Genomic DNA, 10,311 nt, shown 5'->3' with positions numbered 1-10,311 from the left:
CAACATGTTATTTTACAATTTGGAGAAGAGATTCTTCTGCTTCTATAGGCCTCTGACCATTGTCCACCTTTCTACTATGTCCCTGTCCAATCCACAGCTTTATGCTCCTCTCTAGCCCCCCTTACTTCTAACTCCAATCCCACTGCAACAGTACTCCCTAGCCTCTGGCACATTGCCTCAGCCTTCTGTCCTTCCCCCATGACTCTCAGGCTCTATTCAGTAGTCTTAAGCCCTCCCACAGCTGCATTCCTTTCCCAGAACACCCTGACCTCCTCAGTCAGCCTTTGCCCTTCACTCAGTGCCTTGGGCCTAATCTCCTCAGTCATCCTCTCCTACCTCGCCCCTTGCCTCTCATGTCCTTCCTGTGTCTTGCCCTCCTCTTCCATCTGTCCTTCTGACAGCCTTAGATTTTCCTCAGCTTTTGGTTACCTCTCATCTGCTACCTCTCCACAGGTGTTTCCCTGTTTCCTGCTGTCTGTCCAGCAGACTCCTCAGTTTCCCCACTTCTGTCCCCTGACCTAATTAATTGTACCCAAGCCCAGCCTCATATACTCCATGATACTCTGTCTGCCTCTTAAGTTCACTAGCATCACAAGCTCCAGGCCATTTACTGTCCATATCAGCTTCTGGGTTGGCCTCCATCCCTTGGACTACTTTTAGCTCCACTCTTCCTCAGTGCCACCCACTCTCTCCTGCGGCCTGTTAAGTTCCTCCAAAATTTACCTTTCCCAAGCCACCTGAACTGCACATCTTTCTGTCAGCTTCTTTCTCAGTGTTCGGTCTTGTCCCTTGGATACCATATTCCCAGGATAACATGGCTCTCAGTCCTGGCTTTCTGCTGCCCCTAAGGTAGTACTCCCTAGCTCTGCCTGCCTCCTCCCTGCCCTTCAGCTTTCTACATGAACTGTGAGCCTCATCCTCTGTTAGCAGATTCATATTCTGTTCTGATCCTCTGTCCTGGCTGAGGAACTATACTTCCTGAGTATCCTGCACACTTCCTGAGTCTTATAACCTTCTTCTGAGGAACGGGGTGTCCTGTACCCTGCCAACCTTTGGCTATGTCCTCTCATCTGTGACCTCCACTTGAGCATGCAGCCTGGCCACCTAGCCTGTGACCCTTCTTTATGAACCTCCTGCCTGCTTTCCAATATAACCTTTCCTCACATCTCCTGTCTTTTTACACCTTCTGTACGCAATATCGTTCAATTGTACCACATTCTACCAAGTCCACACCCAGCTACCTGCCTCCTCAGAACCGGGGATTTCCTTTGAGCACCCTACCTTCTTTCTTCTGCCTTCCTCTGCTACCTGGAATCCCCCAATCTCAGCCCAGCCTCCTACTGTACTGCAAGAAGCTCTTGGGCATCTCTTCAGGTTTTTTTTTTTTTTTTCTCAGACCTCTGCCTTCCAAGAGATCTACAGTTCCCCCTGCTTCCACTCCTGCTCTACAGTAAGCCTGAGCTTCTCACCCTACTCCCCATGATTCTACCTTCCATAAAAATATCCCGACTCTCTCCCATCTCACTAACTACATGTCAGTTTTATGCCCTTCATGCCTTTCCCAAGCCTTCTTTCTTGCTTCCTCCCCATTCCTTGTTTTTTTGCTGCCACTTTCTCTTCCCCCCCACTCTTAACAATAATTCTTCTTTATTAATCTGCTACCCTAAGACCCCAAGCTCATCCCCACCGAGCTTCCTGCACTTTTACTTAGTCAAACCTTACCTCAGTCCTAGAGTTCCTGTTTCTCAGGTAATCCCTCAGAATCCAATTCTGAGAACACAGAGCTGAGGTGGGGAGAGGAAAGCAGGCATCCCTCAGTTTCAAAAGAAACTCGGTTTCCCATATTTTTAAAAGGCGGTCCAAATATCCGGAAATGACCTCCACCTACAGGAGGCTTTCTATTGGTCAGATAAATTCCTGCATTCCTCAGGAACTTGTGAAACCAGTTCAAGACCTGCAGCAGACTGGTCAGATAATTACCTCTTCCTTCTGGAATCTCTAAATGTGCACAGGTATCACACTCCCCTGTTACACATTACAAGCAGATCCTAGAAACCTTCTCTTCCTTGCTCTGCCCCCAGCTACTCAATCTTGCTATTATTGCTATGCATTCTCTCTATCTCATTATCTCTGTCTCTCTCTTTCTCTCCCTCCCTCTCTCTCTCTCTCTCTCTCTCTCTCTCTCTCTCTCTCTCACTCTCTCACTCTCTCCTTTCCCTCTTATTCTTGAGGTTGAACTTGTATTTAACACCTTGAGTCCAGACCTTAGATTGTGAGAGAAGTCTTTGATTCAGATTCTTCCTCTGAACAGTGTGAATGAGACCAACTGGAACCTTCTGAGACTGGATCCACTGTTGCAAATTGAGAGGGAGAGAGAGAGAGAGAGAGAGAGAGAGAGAGAGAGAGAGAGAGAGAGAGAGAGGGAGGGAGGGAGGGAGGGAGGGAGGGAGGGAGGGAGGGAGGGAGGGATAGAGTGAGAATATGTGTGTGTGTGTCTGTGTGTGTGTCTGTGTGTGTGTGGTATCAGAGGGTAGTCATCCTGTTAAGGATGGTCTGGAAAGAGGTTCTAAAGTAGAGAAGGTTCCCTGATCAGCCCTGGATTGCATGCTTCACTTGGAGTTGTTGTGCCATGTCCTACCCAGGTAGTGGTATGGCACCCACCAGAAAATGGGGGAACCAGGCAGTGTTCTTTGTACGTAACTCAAGGGGTTTCTTTTAATTTGTGAAATAGCAACACATTAAAACTTCAGAAACCACATCTCTGATCAGACTGTGCTAGCTTTTGTCTAGCCCTCTGATCAGCCCAGAGTGCTAGACAAAAAAAAAAAAAAAAAAAGAAAGAAAGAAAGAAAGAAAGAGAGAAATGGAATAAATAATAAAAGGAGAAAATACTTAATGCCAGGATGACCATCTATATAGAGGAAATCATTTAAACCTCATAAAATTATAATCATGATCTTTGACCTTTACAAAGTATGTTAATAATAAAGTTTGCACAAAGCGGTAAACCAGGAAGATGAACAGAACAAATTATGAGTATGTGTTGTAGCTGACACTCCACCACTACCCAGGTACATGTCTACATATTAATTCTACTATGAGTATTTCTTAAATCATGGCTAAACCATGACACTTAACACATGGAAACTAGTCAAAACTTTGCTAGACCTCAGGAATCTCTACATTTAAGGTTAAAAAAAAAAAAACAATTAAAAGACACACAATGAAGAATCCTGCGGACAAAGAACTGAAGAGATATAAAAATCCACGGTTTTTGCAGAAGCCCATGTAACAATGCAGAAGAAAAAGCCTCACCTCTGCCAGAGAGCCTGGGGACATGTGCACTGGCGGCGCCGCCTACCGGAAGTGACATCACAGAGGGCAGAAGCCTTGCTTGGAGACCTAGGAAGCTACTGAGGCTGGTGTGCAGCCAAGTTGGAAGAGAGCCTTGTTTTTTCAGGTACTGCTGATGGCTGCGAACGTGACCCTAAATTAGTGTGTGTGGGATTCTCGTGCATTGAACAGGCACCTGCAGGGCGCTGACCGGAATCTCGTTTTCGCCAGCATGGCTTCATGGTGCCGTCTCTAGACTGTGGTAAAATTTCAATTTGTAAAAATATATGGGATGTGGTTGGGGGCCTGGCTATAACGGAGGAGTCAACTTTAGAAGACTTCTTCTGGGGAAGGATTAAGGAGTCAGATTTCCTACAACCATAAGCTTTGATAATGCTTATAGAAGTCAGTACATAAGCCTTGATAATGCTTATAGAAGTCAAAATATAAACTTTCATAATGCTTATAGGAGTCAGAATATAAGCCTTGATAAGGCCTTTATAATGCTTATAGAAGTCAGAATATAAGCTTTGATAATTTTTATAGAAGTCATAATATGAGCTTTGACAATACTTATAGGAGTCAGAATATAAGCTTTGATAATGCTTATGGAAGTCAAAATATAAGCTTTGATAGTGCTTATAGGAGTCAAAATATAAGCTATGATAATGCTTATAGGAGTCCAAATATAAGCTTTGATGATGCTTATAGGAATCCAAATATAAGCTTTAATAATAAAATATAAGCTTTAATATTAAAATATAGTAAAAATATAGGCCCCAGGTGAACATTTGGGGTTTTGTCTGCTGGAAATAGCCACAATATCTTATGCTTTTGGTCTGTTAAGTTGACATTGTAGTGTTTCCTTTTTAATAATTTTTTAAAACAGATTTATTTAGCCGGGTAGGGATGACACATGCACTTGGAAGGCAGAGAAGGTTAGGCCTTTGTGAGTTTGAGACCAGCTTTATGTACAGACTGGAGTCCAGGACAGCCAAGGCTGTTCCAAAGAAAGACGCTGTCCCGAAAACAAATAAAAAACCAGACCAAACCAAACAAACCAGGACAAAGTTTGAAGTAGATATAATTTTTATATAATATATTATATATAATAAATAATAATATATAATTTATGTTATATATAATTATATAATATACTATATATATTATATATTATATATGTTGTATATAATTTATAATATATTATATATATATATATATATATATTATATAAAATCCACTTACTCAATGTTACTTGTTATATTTATAAAAATATATATAATCTACATAGTCTCTTTAATGTTGCTGGGTATATATATTATAGTATATATGTTTTCATCACTGACCAGTTACAATTGGAAAACCGGTTGATGCCCTTTTTCCTGGAGAAGATGATTTTTCCTGCTCAGCATTCCTTAGTCACCTCTGTGCAATGGTGTGGCCCATAGGCTTTTCTCCACTCTCTCTTGAACATCTCTAGGTTTCATCTTACTCAACTCCTATTGTTGACGATTTATGGGTCTCTGACACTACTAGGAGATCAAAGCCCATAAAAAACTCTCTGATCTTCTAACTCTTAAAATCTTTCTTTCCCCGGTTCCATAATGCTCCCTTAACTTTAGGTGCTGGGACAGTTTGTATATCGTCATGTTGTTCATTGGTTTGAGTTTTCCATCCGGTTTTCCATCTACTACAAAGATAAGTTGGCTGGTTAAGGGGCAAAGATGAAACTCAAACGGCGGGATTAAGGACAAATGTTAAAATTGACCTTAGGAGTTATGTTACTAAGCTGGTTGCATGTTCCCGTCCAATATGAATGATGAATTCATTGTCACGGGGATGCTATCTAGGTTTTCAAGCCTGGCTTTCCTCTTGTTAGGTGTGTCTTAACCATAAGTAGACTGCTGTTGGCTAGTGCCAAGTGTGTGTTTCACGACTGAAGCTTCAGTATCCTTTTGTTCTGACGTGGTTCACAGGTGTCACGGCAGGGCAGGGCTGTTGTTCACCCAGCCCTTTGATAACTGTGGGTGATAGATATATTCCAGCCATGGCATTGCTGTAGCATCTTCGTGAAGTGCATGGCATCTTAAGCAACACCTGTCTTCCTGACTTCCTGTTGCAGATCATCCTTCCCTCTGTTTAATAACTGAAGCCTACTTCTTGCTCCCCATGTGTGAGTTGTGTGCGTGAGTGTTGGACCGTGTAATGGAACAGGGATATAGTCTCTCAGGCCAAACTGACTTATCCAACCCGAGTTGGCATTTCTTACCAATAGTTCTTCAAATAGAGATTTTTAGGTGTATTTTGTTTGTTTGTGTGTTTTATTTATTTATTTGTGTGTGTGTGTGTGTATGTGTGTGTGTGTGTGTGTGTGTGTGTGTGTGTGTGTTTGATAATCTCCTACCTTGTAGCTTGTAATTGCCTGTATTTGGCTCTGAATGAGAAGTTGGTCATCTTGAGCGTAAGGCAGCCTGTCTGTCCCTGCTGAACCTTTTTGGTTTCTTTTCTTCAAATTCTCAGAGATGTAAGTTTATTGATTATGTTGTAGATGTACCGGTTGGAGCTCGACACCACAATATGGTTTAGCCGTGGATGCATTATGAATGTAGTGTGACAAGTTTTGGGTTTCTCTGATGGTCTGTGTTGTGAAACGAATTCATGCCAGTCGTTGAGACCCTCTGTTCGAGCAGACTTTTATCCTGTGACATTGTTGTAATTTGTAAAGTGTACCTTGGACTGTACAGCTTGTGATTGCTGGTCTTTGGTGCTGTTCGTAGAATTCACAGCTGCACAGATCGTACAATTTGATTGCTTCTCTCCTTTGGTGTATGGCGAAAGCCCTTCAGATGACATAAGAATAGGTCATCAGGTAGGATGTGGGTAGGTCAGCTGGTGCCCAGTTCCTCTGTGTCCCGTGTCTGAAGTGTGTGGTGTCTTTAACAATAGGGTCTCACTTTCAAGTCCAAGTATAGAAAAAGGGCAATGATAATGACCAGTGCTGTTTGAAGAGTTGCATAGACCTCTGTGTTCATCAGGATTTTACCACTGTGGAGAGACACTGTGACCAATGCCAGTCTTATAAATGACAACATGTAATTGGGGGCTGGCTTACAGGGTCATTCCATTATCATGAAGGTGAAAAGATGGCAGCATCCAGGCAGGCATGGTGCAGGAGAAGCTGAGAGCTCTACATCTCCATCCAAAGGAAGACAGGAACAGGCTGAGCATCCTCAGGCAGCTAGGAGGAGAGTCTTCAAGCCCAACCCCAGGGTAACACACTTCCTCTAACAAAGCTACAGCTTCTAATAATGCCACTCCCTGGGCCAGTCATATGCAAACCATCACAACCTCCTTGACCTACAATTCACAGATAGGTTTTCCATGCACAGTATTAGGGTTTAGATAGTATGTGGCTCTCGATGTGTCTGGTACCTGCATTGTATGTCCCAATACCGAACATAGTCTGTAAGATAATCTTTGACTCTTGGGATGACCATTATCACCCTACCAGCATAATTTTATTCAAATTATACATGTGTGTGTGTGTGTGTGTGTGTGTGTGTGTGTGTATGTTTGTATGTGATTCTGTATTTGTGTATGTGTGTTTGTGTATATGTGTGTGTATGTTGATATATATGTGTGTGTATGTATTTATATATATGTAGATATATGTGTGTCTGTGTTTATATATATATATATATATATATATATATATATATATATATATATATATATATTTGTGTTTATATATATATGTGTGTATGAGTGTGTATGTGTATATATATATATATATATGTGTGTGTGTGTCTGTGTGTGGATGTGTGTATGTTCATTTATGTGTGTGTTTATATATATGTGTGTGTGTATGTGTGTGTATGTGTGTGTATGTGTGTATGTGTATGTATGTGATTATATATATGTATGTGTGTGTATAAACATGTATAAATTACTTTGTATAAATGTGTATAAATTATATAATATGTATAAATTATGTAATATATCATATAATATATATTACATATATAATAATTTAAGTTACCATAAAATAATGTTTCCCCTTGTGTTTTTCACTTTTCCTCTAAATGTTCTTTTTCCGTTCTCTCTCCCCCGCTCTGTGTTGCCCTTTCTTCCCCTCCCCAGATAAAACCATCATCGCCCTGTTTTTTCCATTACTCCTTTACAATCCTGTCTTCAGATTGCTGCCTTCAGATCACGTTTTAACTGCCTTCCGTTGTGAAATTTAACTGCAGTGTGAACTAAACCCTTCCTTTCTAAATGGCCTTTCATCGTGTTTTTTTTTTTTTTTTTTTTTTTTTTTTTTTTTTTTTTTTTTTTTTTTTTTTTTTTTTGCGGCATTGAAGAACCAGATGAGGACAAATATTTCAGGGTGTTTATTTGGAAGGATTTGTTAAGATGAGGTCGTCAATTATAGACTAAGAATTGTACACATGCGATTATTAAGGAACTTCTCTTTGAGAGACAGAGGTCCCCATGTTCTATGTTGTCCAATGGAATTGCTTATCACAGTGATTTTTTTTTTGGTATTTCCTTAGCCCTAGAAGAACCTGAAAGGAGCATCTACAAAATATAAGCTTTGTCCCATCCGTTTCTCTTTTAATTTTCTTTAATGAGCTGTTGCCTTTGATGGGAAGCCAGATAATTAAGAGGGGAGATTGACAGGTGCTTTTGGGATTTAAGGTAATTGATCTAGATCAGCATTGAAGGACACATTCACTTTAGAAAGCAGGTGGCTTTGCAATTCTCACTTGTAATGTTAGGACCTGGATACTTGTGAAGGACACTTTTTAATTAATTCCTAATCTTGAGTCGCTTTTTTAATTAATTAATTTTTTGTCCTAACCTTGAGTCATTAGTACAAGAAGTAACAGACTAGCAAGATTCATGTGCCTTCCATAGTTTTAGCAAGTGTATGTTACGTTTGGGTAAGCGTTCGTCCTCTTCCTGATGGGAGTTTTAAGGACAAAGGTTTGTGGTCATAGACCCATGTCATGTCATGTGGCATAAAACGTCCAAAATCTGAGGCAGGATCCTGAATGAAATTTGAGATATTTCCCTTACCAAGAGCACAGGTCTCCAAGAGACAGTTGTCACAGAGATAAGCTGGGTTTGGCCAGACAGATTTCTTAGAACCCACAGTTGTCCTGGGACATGGTCCCTGGTTCTGGAAGAGAATTGAACTGGTAGCTATGGAAATGTAGAAAGTCCAGTTCAATCAATACTCCAAATAAAACCTACAACTCAGGGCTCAAAGGCATCAGAATATCTGAATCAATTAATATAGCAGTACTCGGTTTCCCAACATGTCTGAGGAGGCCCTTGGTAAGACTCATAGACTGAGATATTTGATTATTGCTTATTCCTGAAGATTGAAGATGTGATAATAGAAAATTTGTTCTGAGAAAATTAGATTGTATCCCAGACACTACTCTTGGAAAAAGAAAGGACATTTATTGATGCTGATCGATACCCAAAATGAGTGATCTCAACAAAGCTATGTCCATAATAGTTACAAATTCTAGCATGGCTAAAAAAGAAGCTAGAAGAATTGAATGCCTTCAAATTCCTCCCTGCTGTTGACAAGACACAAATATTTGGTGTGATACAACCAACAGCAGGAAAGGGTCTCAAACATTATCAAAGTGTTTGGTCTATAGCATGAATGAACCATCCATAGAGTTAAGTACAGGAGTGACCACATATTAACTATTAACTACCCGTATACTCTGTTCATCCCTGTAGATAACTTAGATACAGACAGTCAAACTCACAACACCTCACTCCGTATACAGGGATCTAGGATGGCCAGTAGTTGAATATTGATAGAGGTAAACTTCCAATGAAGGGGAAACACCTGCTTTTTGGTCACGAGAAGTACAGGGTGGCCGGCCGTCCCACCACATCAGCCAGATTTGTTTGTCATTGCCATAGATGGCAAAGTTAATTTCTTGGTGAATTACATGCTTGGTGAATCAAATACCAGGCGAGCGAGATGCTGAGCATGAGTGACATCATGGTGCTCGTTGTCAGAGAAGATTCAGACCATTATCAGGAAATCCTCGTGAGAGCCTCTGAGCGCATGGAGATGGTCTTTGGCCTGGGTTTGAAGGAGGTGGACGCCATCAACCACTTCTACACCATCTTCATCAAATTAGGCCTCACCTATGATGGGATGAGCAGCCATGAGTTCAGCTTCCTGATCCTCATCCTGGGCGTCATCTTCATGAAGGGCAACCATGTGACAGAGGAGGACATTTGGGAAGTGTTGAGCCCGATGGGCATCTACCCTGGGATGGATCATTTCATCTTCGGTGAACCCAGAGAGGTGATCACGTGTGAGTTTGTGATGGAGGGTACCTGGAATGCCAGCCACTGGGCAACACAGATCCCATGCAGTGTGCATTTGTGTGAGGGCCGTGGGCTAAGGCAGAAACTAGTAAGATGAGGGTGTTGGAGTTTGTGGCAAAGGTTCACGGGTCAGACCGTATTGCCTTTCCTTCTCAGTATGAAGAAGTGGTGCTGGAAGAAGAAGAGAGACGCATTGGCATGATTTTACAGCATGTGGGCTTGAGTTCGGCCTGTAGTGAAAGTTCTACAGGAGTGAGCAGTTTTTCCTTTCACATCTAGGACAGGCAGACATGAGTTGACGGGGAAAATGCAGGACCTGGTTTCATATATGGAGTGTGATCGCCATGGTTCTGATTGGTGTAAGTGCCCTGAGGGTTTTCTAGCATCATATGTGGAGTATGATCTCCACGGTTCAGATTTGTGTAAGTGCCCTGACTGTTTTCTTGCATCATATCTGGAGTGTGATCGCCATGGTTCTGATATGTGTAAGTGCCGTGACAGTTTTCTTTTAAGCTTTGACCTTCACATTTGAATGTGGTTGTTTGAAGGTACAGAGAAGGATGATTTCGTGAGACCTGCAACACCCATGGGTGACAGCCAAAATTAAAGGTA

The 10,311-nt window shown here is 41.4% G+C and overlaps 1 pseudogene across 1 annotated transcript; it reads left to right on the top strand.

The window, feature by feature from the left end:
• Positions 1-1,873: 1,873 nt before the first annotated feature.
• LOC308415180 (melanoma-associated antigen B16-like) lies at positions 1,874-9,978 on the top strand (annotated as a pseudogene). Its single transcript has 3 exons — positions 1,874-1,967; positions 6,078-6,213; positions 9,197-9,978. The product of its transcript is annotated as a melanoma-associated antigen B16-like (transcript).
• Positions 9,979-10,311: the final 333 nt, after the last annotated feature.

The sequence above is a fragment of the Micromys minutus genome (genome assembly GCF_963924665.1).
Source record: "Micromys minutus genome assembly, chromosome: X".
Lineage (NCBI taxonomy): Eukaryota > Metazoa > Chordata > Mammalia > Rodentia > Muridae > Micromys > Micromys minutus.
Note: the sequence above shows the minus strand (reverse complement) of the source record. Positions and strands in the feature narration are given on the sequence as shown.